Below are 16,540 nucleotides of genomic sequence, written 5' to 3'. Positions count from 1 at the left end.
AAAACATCTTTATACCATCTGAATTCAGATAGTGTTGGGCATCTCAAATTCATTAATTGTTCTTGAGATCTATCTAATTGGAGTTCATTAGCTCCAATAAAATTAGATAAAATTTTATAAATAAGTGTATTTACAGCATCTGACTCTTCTCTTCCATTAAGATCAACTATAGAAGAGTTTAGAATTTTATTATTTGCTTCTTTAGAAAGATAAAAATCCCACCAACCTTGAAGTTGTCCTGTGAAACCAGAAATAGAACCTTTTTCTTTAATATTAATTTTTTGTAATCGATCTATTAAACCTTCCATAAAATCATCATCTAGATAATATTTCTAGTTCGTCAGAAGATGAAATGCAGATTAATAAAATGCATAAAGTATCAATTGTAAAACCTTTTTATAAAAAGGCTACACCTGTTGATCTTCAAATTGAAGAGAAAAAAGATTATGTTCAGTTTAATGGGGAAGCCATTACTGAATGGAATATAGATGGAAAATCTGAATATCAGATTAAAACTATTATTAAACAAATGTTAATATATTCTTCTGCGGCAAAGATAAAAGGTAATAATGATAGGCAAATTGCTCAAGCCATTATTACTGGTTTCACAGGACAACTTCAAGGTTGGTGGGATTTTTATCTTTCTAAAGAAGCAAATAATAAAATTCTAAACTCTTCTATAGTTGATCTTAATGGAAGAGAAGAGTCAGATGCTGTAAATACACTTATTTATACAATTTTATCTAATTTTATTGGAGATAATGAACTCCAATTAGATAGATCTCAAGAACAATTAATGAATTTGAGATGCCCAACACTATCTGAATTCAGATGGTATAAAGATGTTTTTATGACTAAGGTTTTAACTAGAAATGATTGCAATGCAAATTTCTGGAAAGAAAAATTTATTTCTGGACTTCCAGTTCTTTTTGCTGAAAGAGTAAAAAATAGATTAAAATCTAAATCTCCAACAAATTCCATAGATTGGAACATTCTTACTTACGGAGATTTATCTGCAGAAATAACTGCAGAAGGAATTAATCTTTGTAATGATATCAAGTTAAAAAGACAACTTGATATGCAAAAAGAAGAAAATAGAAATATTATTGGTGATTTTTGTGAGCAAATAGGCTTTCAACCAATACAATATCCTAAAAGGGATAAGAAAAAGAAAAGATTTCCTTTTAAAAAGAAAAACCATTATATAAAAGATAAAGAAAAATCTAAAAAATATTCTAAGAAAAAGTTTAAAAAACCTATAAAAAATGACTCTACTAAAGTTCCAGTATGCTGGAAGTGTGGAAAGATTGGACATAAAGCTAATAAGTGTTATGTCAAGAAAAAGATTAATAATCTCAATATAAACAATGATTTAAAAGAATCATTGATAAATATTCTTCTTAATACAGAAGAAAATCTAAAAGAAAAAGATTTTTATATCAATATTATTGATAATGAATTATCTGAATATTCTAACAGTAATACAGATAATGATTCTGAAATATCAGAAAATAAAATTTGCAATCCAGATTGTGATTGTGATACATGTCTCATAAATTTTATGGGATTAGAAATCAATGTCATATCAAATGAAGAAACTTTCATTTTAGATCTCATAGATCAAATAAAGGACCCTATAGAAAAAAGAAAAGCTATAGAACATTATTTAAATATGGCAAATCACAAGCCGACTAAACTTGTACAAAATACTGTACAAGAACATGAATTATATTCTTATAATAAAATATTAGAAAAGGCTAAACAAAAAGAAAGAGAGCCTACTATTTCTGAATTAAAAGGAGAAATAGATCAGATAAAATCTGAGATAAAATATTTAAAAGAAAGAGTAAATACTCTTAGTATTAATAATAATACTTGGGACAAAGATTCTACTTCTGAGGAAGAAGAAGAAGAAGATATTTTACCAAAAAATGATGATGATCAAGAAATAAATCAAATGGTATGGATCAATAAAATTGATCAGATTATTTCTCAAAAATGGTACTCAAAAGTAACATTAATTATTAACAAAAAATTTAAAATTACTATTGAAGCATTATTAGATACAGGAGCTGATGTAAATTGCATCAGTGAAGGAATTGTTCCGTCTAAATATTATAAAAAGACTACTCAATTTATCACTGCTGCTAATAAGCAACCTCTTATAGTTAATTACAAATTGTCTGATGTGGCAATATGTAATTCTGGAGTTTGTTTAAATACAACTTTTATTCTCATTAAAAATATATCTACTCCTGTGATTTTAGGAACTCCATTTTTCCAAATGTTGTTTCCTATTAATAAAATTAATGAAAAGGGTTTATATACCAACATTAAAGGTAATGATTTATTTTTCCCATTCACAACAATACCAGTTTCAAAATCTATAAATATTTTACAAAAAATAGTTAGTAATAAAGAAAATTTTATTACTTCATTAAAAGATGAAATTCTCTTTAAAAATATTAAAGATAAGTTAAAATCTGATAAAATTCAGGAAAAAATAAAAATTATTTCAGAAATCATATCTAAAGAGATATGCGCTGATGTTCCTAATGCCTTTTGGAATAGGAAAAAACATCAAGTCAGTCTTCCTTATACAGATGATTTTTCTGAGGATAAAATTCCTACAAAAGCAAGGCCTATAGCAATGGGGCCTAGACTTTTAAATTATTGCAAAGAAGAAATTGATAGTCTTCTTAAAAAAGAGTTAATCAGACCAAGTAATAGTCCTTGGAGTTGCCCAGCTTTCTATGTTGAAAATGCAGCCGAAATTGAAAGAGGAGCTCCAAGACTTGTTATCAATTATAAACCACTTAATAAAGCATTAAAATGGATAAAGCATCCATTACCAAATAAAAGAGATTTACTAAATAGATTATTTAAAGGAAAAGTATTCTCTTCTTTTGATTTAAAATCAGGATTTTATCAAATTCTTCTAAAAGAAGAAGATAAATATAAAACAGCTTTCACTGTACCATTTGGCCATTACGAATGGAATGTAATGCCATTTGGATTAAAAAATGCTCCAATGGAATTCCAAAATATAATGAATGAAATTTATAATTCTTATACAGATTATATTATTGTCTATATAGATGATGTCCTTATATATTCTGATAATATTGATCAGCATTTTAAACATTTAAATATATTTATTCAAGTTACTAAAAAAGCTGGTTTGGCAGTAAATCAGAAAAAGGTAAAACTTTTTCAAACTAAGATAAAATTCTTAGGACATTATATTGAAAATGGAATAATAATTCCTATTGAAAGAGCAATTGTTTTTGCTGATAAATTTCCTGATAAAATTACTGATGTAAATCAATTACAAAGATTTCTTGGAAGTCTTAATTATATAGGAGATTTTTATAAAGATCTCGCTCAAGATTGTAAATTATTATTTCAAAGGTTGAAGAAAAATCCTCAACCATGGACTAATAGTCATACTTTAGCAATACAAAAAATAAAAGAAAGAGTTAAAGAACTCCCTTGTTTATCTATTGCTAATCCTGAAGCATTCAAAATAGTTGAAACAGACGCCTCTGATATTGGATATGGAGGAATACTTAAACAACAATTAGATAATACATCTAAAGAAATTCTTGTAAGATATACTTCTGGAACTTGGAATAATACTCAAAAGAATTATTCTACAATAAAGAAAGAAATTCTTTCAATTGTTAAATGTATTACAAAATTTGAAAGTGATCTTTTAAATAAGAAATTTTTATTAAGAGTTGATTGCAAATCTGCCAAAGATATTCTTTTAAAAGATGTTAAAGTAATAGCATCTAAACAAATATTTGCTAGATGGCAAGCAATATTAGCTTGCTTCGATTTTGATATTGAACATATTTCTGGAAAATCTAATTCTTTACCAGATTTTCTAACTAGAGAATTCTTGCAGGGATCAGCCTTGGAAGACAGTCTTAAAAAGACCAGCCACCGGGAAGAAGCCCATGAATAAACCACCTTTCAAAAGAGGTGCTACAGTTCCTCAGTCAAATATGGCTAACACAGAGGAAGAAAAGTTTGATCCAATTAAAGAATTTGCAGAAGATCCTACTGCGTATGAAATACATTATTATAATAATGCTATATTTGCTTTAAAAGGATCAAAAGAGGAATTAAAATATCCTTATCTAATTTCAGGATGTCTTAATTGCTGTCCTGTTGACAAAGACCTAAAAGGTCTATCCCCAATTCATATAGCTCAAAGCTATTTAATTAAAGATTTACAACCCATATTGGGGAGAAAAACTCGTGATTATTTTGAAACAATTCTAGTCGAAACTAGCTCAGTTGAAATCCAACATATGGATCGCAATCGCGATTACGCTTTTTCTAAAATGATAATAAAAAGATTATCCCAGCTGCTAATTGGGGTTTACCCCTTGGACAAGCACGTCAATTAAACACCTTTCAGGCAATGCCTAATATGTTTAATTACCATGATTATATCATGGCTTGGGATATCATTGTTTTATATGAAAATTCTCAAAGAAAACATTCATGGTGGGTAAAATTCCAATTAGATGATATTCATCAATTTATACCAATTTGGTTTAAAACTTTTTTCTTCTCATGGGGGGTAATGCCCTCTATTCTTCCGAGAAATGTTAAAAACATATGGAATAAATTTTTAAATGCAAACACACAGTTTGATGGTTTAACAGCCATATTACAATTCGCCGTTAACTACAATGTTCCTTGGATTATTCGATGGGAATATGGATTACAGGATATGGCTAAAGAGAAATTTGATCTCAAATATACCTCTACTTTCTTAATCAGAAAAGTTCTCATCAAATGGTGGGGTAAAGAAGATTTCTTTGCAGAAGGCATCCTCCTTTTACTACTTTACAAATTAAAAAGGGTAATAAAGAAATATATGCTGTCCCTATAAAATCAGAAATAGGGCATGGTAATTTTGACCATATTATTCAACAGAATAATTTTACCAATCTTTGAGATCAAATTTCTCTTTAGCCATATCCTGTAATCCATATTCCCATCGAATAATCCAAGGAACATTGTAGTTAACGGCGAATTGTAATATGGCTGTTAAACCATCTAACTGTGTGTTTGCATTTAAAAATTTATTCCATATGTTTTTAACATTTCTCGGAAGAATAGAGGGCATTACCCCCCATGAGAAGAAAAAAGTTTTAAACCAAATTGGTATAAATTGATGAATATCATCTAATTGGAATTTTACCCACCATGAATGTTTTCTTTGAGAATTTTCATATTAGGCATTGCCTGAAAGGTGTTTAATTGACGTGCTTGTCCAAGGGGTAAACCCCAATTAGCAGCTGGGATAATCTTTTTTATTATCATTTTAGAAAAAGCGTAATCGCGATTGCGATCCATATGTTGGATTTCAACTGAGCCAGTTTCGACTAGAATTGTTTCAAAATAATCACGAGTTTTTCTCCCCAATATGGGTTGTAAATCTTTAATTAAATAGCTTTGAGCTATATGAATTGGGGATAGACCTTTTAGGTCTTTGTCAACAGGACAACAATTAAGACATCCTGAAATTAGATAAGGATATTTTAATTCCTCTTTTGATCCTTTTAAAGCAAATATAGCATTATTATAATAATGTATTTCATACACAGTAGGATCTTCTGCAAATTCTTTAATTGGATCAAACTTTTTCTTCCTCTGTGTTAGCCATATTTGACTGAGGAACTGTAGCACCTCTTTTGAAAGGTGGTTTATTCATGGGCTTCTTCCCGGTGGCTGGTCTTTTTAAGACTGTCTTCCAAGGCTGATCCCTGCAAGAATTCTCTAGTTAAAAAATCTGGTAAAGAATTAGATTTTCCAGAAATATGTTCAATATCAAAATCGAAACAAGCTAATATTGCTTGCCATCTAGCAAATATTTGTTTAGATGCTATTACTTTAACATCTTTTAAAAGAATATATTTGACAGATTTGCAATCAACTCTTAATAAAAATTTCTTATTTAAAAGATCACTTTCAAATTTTGTAATACATTTAACAATTGAAAGAATTTCTTTCTTTATTGTAGAATAATTCTTTTGAGTATTATTCCAAGTTCCAGAAGTATATCTTACAAGAATTTCTTTAGATGTATTATCTAATTGTTGTTTAAGTATTCCTCCATATCCAATATCAGAGGCGTCTGTTTCAACTATTTTGAATGCTTCAGGATTAGCAATAGATAAACAAGGGAGTTCTTTAACTCTTTCTTTTATTTTTTGTATTGCTAAAGTATGACTATTAGTCCATGGTTGAGGATTTTTCTTCAACCTTTGAAATAATAATTTACAATCTTGAGCGAGATCTTTATAAAAATCTCTTATATAATTAAGACTTCCAAGAAATCTTTGTAATTGATTTACATCAGTAATTTTATCAGGAAATTTATCAGCAAAAACAATTGCTCTTTCAATAGAAATTATTATTCCATTTTCAATATAATGTCCTAAGAATTTTATCTTAGTTTGAAAAAGTTTTACCTTTTTCTGATTTACTGCCAAACCAGCTTTTTTAGTAACTTGAATAAATATATTTAAATGTTTAAAATGCTGATCAATATTATCAGAATATATAAGGACATCATCTATATAGACAATAATATAATCTGTATAAGAATTATAAATTTCATTCATTATATTTTGGAATTCCATTGGAGCATTTTTTAATCCAAATGGCATTACATTCCATTCGTAATGGCCAAATGGTACAGTGAAAGCTGTTTTATATTTATCTTCTTCTTTTAGAAGAATTTGATAAAATCCTGATTTTAAATCAAAAGAAGAGAATACTTTTCCTTTAAATAATCTATTTAGTAAATCTCTTTTATTTGGTAATGGATGCTTTATCCATTTTAATGCTTTATTAAGTGGTTTATAATTGATAACAAGTCTTGGAGCTCCTCTTTCAATTTCGGCTGCATTTTCAACATAGAAAGCTGGGCAACTCCAAGGACTATTACTTGGTCTGATTAACTCTTTTTTAAGAAGACTATCAATTTCTTCTTTGCAATAATTTAAAAGTCTAGGCCCCATTGCTATAGGCCTTGCTTTTGTAGGAATTTTATCCTCAGAAAAATCTGTATAAGGAAGACTGACTTGATGTTTTTTCCTATTCCAAAAGGCATTAGGAACATCAGCGCATATCTCTTTAGATATGATTTCTGAAATAATTTTTATTTTTTCCTGAATTTTATCAGATTTTAACTTATCTTTAATATTTTTAAAGAGAATTTCATCTTTTAATGAAGTAATAAAATTTTCTTTATTACTAACTATTTTTTGTAAAATATTTATAGATTTTGAAACTGGTATTGTTGTGAATGGGAAAAATAAATCATTACCTTTAATGTTGGTATATAAACCCTTTTCATTAATTTTATTAATAGGAAACAACATTTGGAAAAATGGAGTTCCTAAAATCACAGGAGTAGATATATTTTTAATGAGAATAAAAGTTGTATTTAAACAAACTCCAGAATTACATATTGCCACATCAGACAATTTGTAATTAACTATAAGAGGTTGCTTATTAGCAGCAGTGATAAATTGAGTAGTCTTTTTATAATATTTAGACGGAACAATTCCTTCACTGATGCAATTTACATCAGCTCCTGTATCTAATAATGCTTCAATAGTAATTTTAAATTTTTTGTTAATAATTAATGTTACTTTTGAGTACCATTTTTGAGAAATAATCTGATCAATTTTATTGATCCATACCATTTGATTTATTTCTTGATCATCATCATTTTTTGGTAAAATATCTTCTTCTTCTTCTTCTTCTTCCTCAGAAGTAGAATCTTTGTCCCAAGTATTATTATTAATACTAAGAGTATTTACTCTTTCTTTTAAATATTTTATCTCAGATTTTATCTGATCTATTTCTCCTTTTAATTCAGAAATAGTAGGCTCTCTTTCTTTTTGTTTAGCCTTTTCTAATATTTTATTATAAGAATATAATTCATGTTCTTGTACAGTATTTTGTACAAGTTTAGTCGGCTTGTGATTTGCCATATTTAAATAATGTTCTATAGCTTTTCTTTTTTCTATAGGGTCCTTTATTTGATCTATGAGATCTAAAATGAAAGTTTCTTCATTTGATATGACATTGATTTCTAATCCCATAAAATTTATGAGACATGTATCACAATCACAATCTGGATTGCAAATTTTATTTTCTGATATTTCAGAATCATTATCTGTATTACTGTTAGAATATTCAGATAATTCATTATCAATAATATTGATATAAAAATCTTTTTCTTTAGATTTTCTTCTGTATTAAGAAGAATATTTATCAATGATTCTTTTAAATCATTGTTTATATTGAGATTATTAATCTTTTTCTTGACATAACACTTATTAGCTTTATGTCCAATCTTTCCACACTTCCAGCATACTGGAACTTTAGTAGAGTCATTTTTTATAGGTTTTTTAAACTTTTTCTTAGAATATTTTTTAGATTTTTCTTTATCTTTTATATAATGGTTTTTCTTTTTAAAAGGAAATCTTTTCTTTTTCTTATCCCTTTTAGGATATTGTATTGGTTGAAAGCCTATTTGCTCACAAAAATCACCAATAATATTTCTATTTTCTTCTTTTTGCATATCAAGTTGTCTTTTTAACTTGATATCATTACAAAGATTAATTCCTTCTGCAGTTATTTCTGCAGATAAATCTCCGTAAGTAAGAATGTTCCAATCTATGGAATTTGTTGGAGATTTAGATTTTAATCTATTTTTTACTCTTTCAGCAAAAAGAACTGGAAGTCCAGAAATAAATTTTTCTTTCCAGAAATTTGCATTGCAATCATTTCTAGTTAAAACCTTAGTCATAAAAACATCTTTATACCATCTGAATTCAGATAGTGTTGGGCATCTCAAATTCATTAATTGTTCTTGAGATCTATCTAATTGGAGTTCATTAGCTCCAATAAAATTAGATAAAATTGTATAAATAAGTGTATTTACAGCATCTGACTCTTCTCTTCCATTAAGATCAACTATAGAAGAGTTTAGAATTTTATTATTTGCTTCTTTAGAAAGATAAAAATCCCACCAACCTTGAAGTTGTCCTGTGAAACCAGTAATAATGGCTTGAGCAATTTGCCTATCATTATTACCTTTTATCTTTGCCGCAGAAGAATATATTAACATTTGTTTAATAATAGTTTTAATCTGATATTCAGATTTTCCATCTATATTCCATTCAGTAATGGCTTCCCCATTAAACTGAACATAATCTTTTTTCTCTTCAATTTGAAGATCAACAGGTGTAGCCTTTTTATAAAAAGGTTTTACAATTGATACTTTATGCATTTTATTAATCTGCATTTCATCTTCTGACGAACTAGAAATATTATCTAGTTGTTCAGATTTGGTAATTACCGAAATAGAACCTTTTTCTTTAATATTAATTTTTTGTAATCGATCTATTAAACCTTCCATAAAATCATCATCTTTTTTAGAACTTAAAAGAAAATTTTCTTTTTTAAGATTAGGAGGAGGTTTTATCATCAAAGTTTTTGAACTTTCACCACTAGAATTTCCTTGTTTGGATTTTGATAAAATCTCTTCTATTCTAGTAGTCTGAACTTCAGAAATTAATACAAGTTATTTTTCTGTTACGATCTTATTCTTTTATTCTGTAAGGAAGAAGGTAGTTATACCCAAGAGAAATCCTTAAGTCGGGTTCCATAAGGCCTGTAAAGCCAAAGGGTAAGGCAGGGTAAAGCCTTGACAGTATCTACCATATTCTTGAATGGATAAATTAATACGATCTTTTACGAAGAATAAATCTTCAAGTAGTAATACTAAGAACAAAGAGTTAATTATTTCTGAAAATTTCGAGAAAAATATTCAAAACTGGAAAATACCAACATCTTCTAATATGAAGATTTATAGAACTAATGGATTTAATTTTAAATCCGACTATATTATTAAAACAATTGAAGAAGCAATTCCTCTAAAAGGAGGATACGACTCATTTAGTTTATTATCTCAAAACCTTGTTAATATTCACAAGCAAAATTACAAATTTATGCATTTGGGAATGATACAAGTAGGTTTAAAACCTCTTACCAGATTAGGTCTAAATACTTCAGCTTTAATCTTAGTAAGAGATCAAAGGCATAATAAATTCGAAGATTCCTTATTAGGAATAGTAGAATCTTCATTATGCGAAGGACCAATACATTTTAGTTGTTTCCCTAATTTTCCAATTTCTCTTTCTGATCCAAATATCATGAAAGCCCCTTCTTTAAAAGAAGAATCTAGAAAACTAGAAAGTATAATTCAATATGTTGATGGAGATGTCGAAATAAAATTCTCATCTCAAAGACATTTACGAATTAAACTTCCTGAAGAAAGTAGAAATTCTACTTCTTCTATATCTGATTTTGAAAAAATTAGTATATCTGGTCTTCAAAAGATTAATGATAATGTATCTCATCCAGAATATAAAGTAGATATTCCTGAATCTAGTACGTCTAGATTTCAACGAAGTTATTCTGTTAATAATAAAAAATCAAATTCTCCTACTTTTTCTGATATGGGATATAATGTTATGGTTATTAATAATAACTCTATCCAAAAGAGTTTAGATAAGATTAAAAATCTTAATAAGAAAAAATGGTTTTTAAGTTGTTTAAATTCAAAACAACAAACATTATATGTTTCAAGATACTTAGAATGGATTGAAGAAACTAAATTAAATTTAGATTTTTTCAAATGGATGGAAAATTTATATTTTCCAGCAAGGAATAAAATATTTCCAAATTTTAAAGATGAGTCTTTTATAAATACTCTTGAATCAACATATAAATTATATGTTCATGAAACTGGAGAAGAATCTTTTGAGATTCATCCTCCTTTTACTACTTTACAAATTAAAAAGGGTAATAAAGAAATATATGCTGCCCCTATAAAATCAGAAATAGGGCATGGTAATTTTGACCATATTATTCAACAGAATAATTTTACCAATCTTACTCTACATTCTTTAAGAAATCAGACTACTAGAATAGAAGAGATTTTATCAAAATCCAAACAAGGAAATTCTAGTAGTGAAAGTTCAAAAACTTTGATGATAAAACCTCCTCCTAATCTTAAAAAAGAAAATTTTCTTTTAAGTTCTAAAAAAGATGATGATTTTATGGAAGGTTTAATAGATCGATTACAAAAAATTAATATTAAAGAAAAAGGTTCTATTTCGGTAATTACCAAATCTGAACAACTAGATAATATTTCTAGTTCGTCAGAAGATGAAATGCAGATTAATAAAATGCATAAAGTATCAATTGTAAAACCTTTTTATAAAAAGGCTACACCTGTTGATCTTCAAATTGAAGAGAAAAAAGATTACGTTCAGTTTAATGGGAAAGCCATTACTGAATGGAATATAGATGGAAAATCTGAATATCAGATTAAAACTATTATTAAACAAATGTTAATATATTCTTCTGCGGCAAAGATAAAAGGTAATAATGATAGGCAAATTGCTCAAGCCATTATTACTGGTTTCACAGGACAACTTCAAGGTTGGTGGGATTTTTATCTTTCTAAAGAAGCAAAGAATAAAATTCTAAACTCTTCTATAGTTGATCTTAATGGAAGAGAAGAGTCAGATGCTGTAAATACACTTATTTATACAATTTTATCTAATTTTATTGGAGCTAATGAACTCCAATTAGATAGATATCAAGAACAATTAATGAATTTGAGATGCCCAACACTATCTGAATTCAGATGGTATAAAGATGTTTTTATGACTAAGGTTTTAACTAGAAATGATTGCAATGCAAATTTCTGGAAAGAAAAATTTATTTCTGGACTTCCAGTTCTTTTTGCTGAAAGAGTAAAAAATAGATTAAAATCTAAATCTCCAACAAATTCCATAGATTGGAACATTCTTACTTACGGAGATTTATCTGCAGAAATAACTGCAGAAGGAATTAATCTTTGTAATGATATCAAGTTAAAAAGACAACTTGATATGCAAAAAGAAGAAAATAGAAATATTATTGGTGATTTTTGTGAGCAAATAGGCTTTCAACCAATACAATATCCTAAAAGGGATAAGAAAAAGAAAAGATTTCCTTTTAAAAAGAAAAACCATTATATAAAAGATAAAGAAAAATCTAAAAAATATTCTAAGAAAAAGTTTAAAAAACCTATAAAAAATGACTCTACTAAAGTTCCAGTATGCTGGAAGTGTGGAAAGATTGGACATAAAGCTAATAAGTGTTATGTCAAGAAAAAGATTAATAATCTCAATATAAACAATGATTTAAAAGAATCATTGATAAATATTCTTCTTAATACAGAAGAAAATCTAAAGGAAAAAGATTTTTATATCAATATTATTGATAATGAATTATCTGAATATTCTAACAGTAATACAGATAATGATTCTGAAATATCAGAAAATAAAATTTGCAATCCAGATTGTGATTGTGATACATGTCTCATAAATTTTATGGGATTAGAAATCAATGTCATATCAAATGAAGAAACTTTCATTTTAGATCTCATAGATCAAATAAAGGACCCTATAGAAAAAAGAAAAGCTATAGAACATTATTTAAATATGGCAAATCACAAGCCGACTAAACTTGTACAAAATACTGTACAAGAACATGAATTATATTCTTATAATAAAATATTAGAAAAGGCTAAACAAAAAGAAAGAGAGCCTACTATTTCTGAATTAAAAGGAGAAATAGATCAGATAAAATCTGAGATAAAATATTTAAAAGAAAGAGTAAATACTCTTAGTATTAATAATAATACTTGGGACAAAGATTCTACTTCTGAGGAAGAAGAAGAAGAAGATATTTTACCAAAAAATGATGATGATCAAGAAATAAATCAAATGGTATGGATCAATAAAATTGATCAGATTATTTCTCAAAAATGGTACTCAAAAGTAACATTAATTATTAACAAAAAATTTAAAATTACTATTGAAGCATTATTAGATACAGGAGCTGATGTAAATTGCATCAGTGAAGGAATTGTTCCGTCTAAATATTATAAAAAGACTACTCAATTTATCACTGCTGCTAATAAGCAACCTCTTATAGTTAATTACAAATTGTCTGATGTGGCAATATGTAATTCTGGAGTTTGTTTAAATACAACTTTTATTCTCATTAAAAATATATCTACTCCTGTGATTTTAGGAACTCCATTTTTCCAAATGTTGTTTCCTATTAATAAAATTAATGAAAAGGGTTTATATACCAACATTAAAGGTAATGATTTATTTTTCCCATTCACAACAATACCAGTTTCAAAATCTATAAATATTTTACAAAAAATAGTTAGTAATAAAGAAAATTTTATTACTTCATTAAAAGATGAAATTCTCTTTAAAAATATTAAAGATAAGTTAAAATCTGATAAAATTCAGGAAAAAATAAAAATTATTTCAGAAATCATATCTAAAGAGATATGCGCTGATGTTCCTAATGCCTTTTGGAATAGGAAAAAACATCAAGTCAGTCTTCCTTATACAGATGATTTTTCTGAGGATAAAATTCCTACAAAAGCAAGGCCTATAGCAATGGGGCCTAGACTTTTAAATTATTGCAAAGAAGAAATTGATAGTCTTCTTAAAAAAGAGTTAATCAGACCAAGTAATAGTCCTTGGAGTTGCCCAGCTTTCTATGTTGAAAATGCAGCCGAAATTGAAAGAGGAGCTCCAAGACTTGTTATCAATTATAAACCACTTAATAAAGCATTAAAATGGATAAAGCATCCATTACCAAATAAAAGAGATTTACTAAATAGATTATTTAAAGGAAAAGTATTCTCTTCTTTTGATTTAAAATCAGGATTTTATCAAATTCTTCTAAAAGAAGAAGATAAATATAAAACAGCTTTCACTGTACCATTTGGCCATTACGAATGGAATGTAATGCCATTTGGATTAAAAAATGCTCCAATGGAATTCCAAAATATAATGAATGAAATTTATAATTCTTATACAGATTATATTATTGTCTATATAGATGATGTCCTTATATATTCTGATAATATTGATCAGCATTTTAAACATTTAAATATATTTATTCAAGTTACTAAAAAAGCTGGTTTGGCAGTAAATCAGAAAAAGGTAAAACTTTTTCAAACTAAGATAAAATTCTTAGGACATTATATTGAAAATGGAATAATAATTCCTATTGAAAGAGCAATTGTTTTTGCTGATAAATTTCCTGATAAAATTACTGATGTAAATCAATTACAAAGATTTCTTGGAAGTCTTAATTATATAGGAGATTTTTATAAAGATCTCGCTCAAGATTGTAAATTATTATTTCAAAGGTTGAAGAAAAATCCTCAACCATGGACTAATAGTCATACTTTAGCAATACAAAAAATAAAAGAAAGAGTTAAAGAACTCCCTTGTTTATCTATTGCTAATCCTGAAGCATTCAAAATAGTTGAAACAGACGCCTCTGATATTGGATATGGAGGAATACTTAAACAACAATTAGATAATACATCTAAAGAAATTCTTGTAAGATATACTTCTGGAACTTGGAATAATACTCAAAAGAATTATTCTACAATAAAGAAAGAAATTCTTTCAATTGTTAAATGTATTACAAAATTTGAAAGTGATCTTTTAAATAAGAAATTTTTATTAAGAGTTGATTGCAAATCTGCCAAAGATATTCTTTTAAAAGATGTTAAAGTAATAGCATCTAAACAAATATTTGCTAGATGGCAAGCAATATTAGCTTGCTTCGATTTTGATATTGAACATATTTCTGGAAAATCTAATTCTTTACCAGATTTTCTAACTAGAGAATTCTTGCAGGGATCAGCCTTGGAAGACAGTCTTAAAAAGACCAGCCACCGGGAAGAAGCCCATGAATAAACCACCTTTCAAAAGAGGTGCTACAGTTCCTCAGTCAAATATGGCTAACACAGAGGAAGAAAAGTTTGATCCAATTAAAGAATTTGCAGAAGATCCTACTGCGTATGAAATACATTATTATAATAATGCTATATTTGCTTTAAAAGGATCAAAAGAGGAATTAAAATATCCTTATCTAATTTCAGGATGTCTTAATTGCTGTCCTGTTGACAAAGACCTAAAAGGTCTATCCCCAATTCATATAGCTCAAAGCTATTTAATTAAAGATTTACAACCCATATTGGGGAGAAAAACTCGTGATTATTTTGAAACAATTCTAGTCGAAACTGGCTCAGTTGAAATCCAACATATGGATCGCAATCGCGATTACGCTTTTTCTAAAATGATAATAAAAAAGATTATCCCAGCTGCTAATTGGGGTTTACCCCTTGGACAAGCACGTCAATTAAACACCTTTCAGGCAATGCCTAATATGTTTAATTACCATGATTATATCATGGCTTGGGATATCATTGTTTTATATGAAAATTCTCAAAGAAAACATTCATGGTGGGTAAAATTCCAATTAGATGATATTCATCAATTTATACCAATTTAGTTTAAAACTTTTTTCTTCTCATGGGGGGTAATGCCCTCTATTCTTCCAAGAAATGTTAAAAACATATGGAATAAATTTTTAAATGCAAACACACAGTTTGATGGTTTAACAGCCATATTACAATTCGCCGTTAACTACAATGTTCCTTGGATTATTCGATGGGAATATGGATTACAGGATATGGCTAAAGAGAAATTTGATCTCAAATATACCTCTACTTTCTTAATCAGAAAAGTTCTCATCAAATGGTGGGGTAAAGAAGATTTCTTTGCAGAAGGCAAAGTATATGACCGTCAAGGGGTAATAGCTCTGGGAGTTGCCAGAGAAACCATGAAGAATTTAAATCATGATACCCCAACACAAACAACACTGTTAAAAGAACTTTTCCAACATCTTGATAAAGATACCATTACTTCAATGTTTACTGAAGTATTTGGAGAAAAATCAAATCTGTCAACACAAGAATCTACTTCTTCTAAAGGAAAAGAGAAAATGGAGGATGATACTCCAATGACAGATCAGGATAATTTGCAAGACGCTCAGGACCCGTATGAGGAAGATGACATATATGCATTATTGAATGCATGAGCTGGATGTCACTAAAGATAGTGGATGAAAAGGCAAGCAATCACGGGACTTATAGTCTTTGTAATAAAGTATGTAGTATTGTGGTGCATTATTGAGTGTGAGTTTTACTTTTCACGTGTCATGTTTTTATTTGTGTAAACACTGTAACTAGTATGTATTGCTTTGCTATTTAAGGAGTCGACTCCCTTTGTGATCGACACACCAAAATTCTCTACTACTTTCTCATAATAAGAGTTTCGAAGTTTTCTCCAGTTCTTGAGTTCTCAGTTTCAAGTTTCATCATTTCATGTAAGTTTATGTCATACGATTATATTTATGATCCTCCATTTGATTATATTATGCCGTCTGCAAATTATTTGAAAATCTTAAAAAAGAAGATTAAATTAATTAATAATCAAATTAAAAATCTTGAAGATCGATTAAAAGATCCAGAGATAAATCCTGTTTATAAACAGTG

This window comes from Primulina eburnea, chromosome 14 (assembly GCF_022965805.1).
Source record: "Primulina eburnea isolate SZY01 chromosome 14, ASM2296580v1, whole genome shotgun sequence".
Taxonomy (NCBI): Eukaryota; Viridiplantae; Streptophyta; class Magnoliopsida; order Lamiales; family Gesneriaceae; genus Primulina; species Primulina eburnea.
This window is presented reverse-complemented; position numbering follows the sequence as displayed.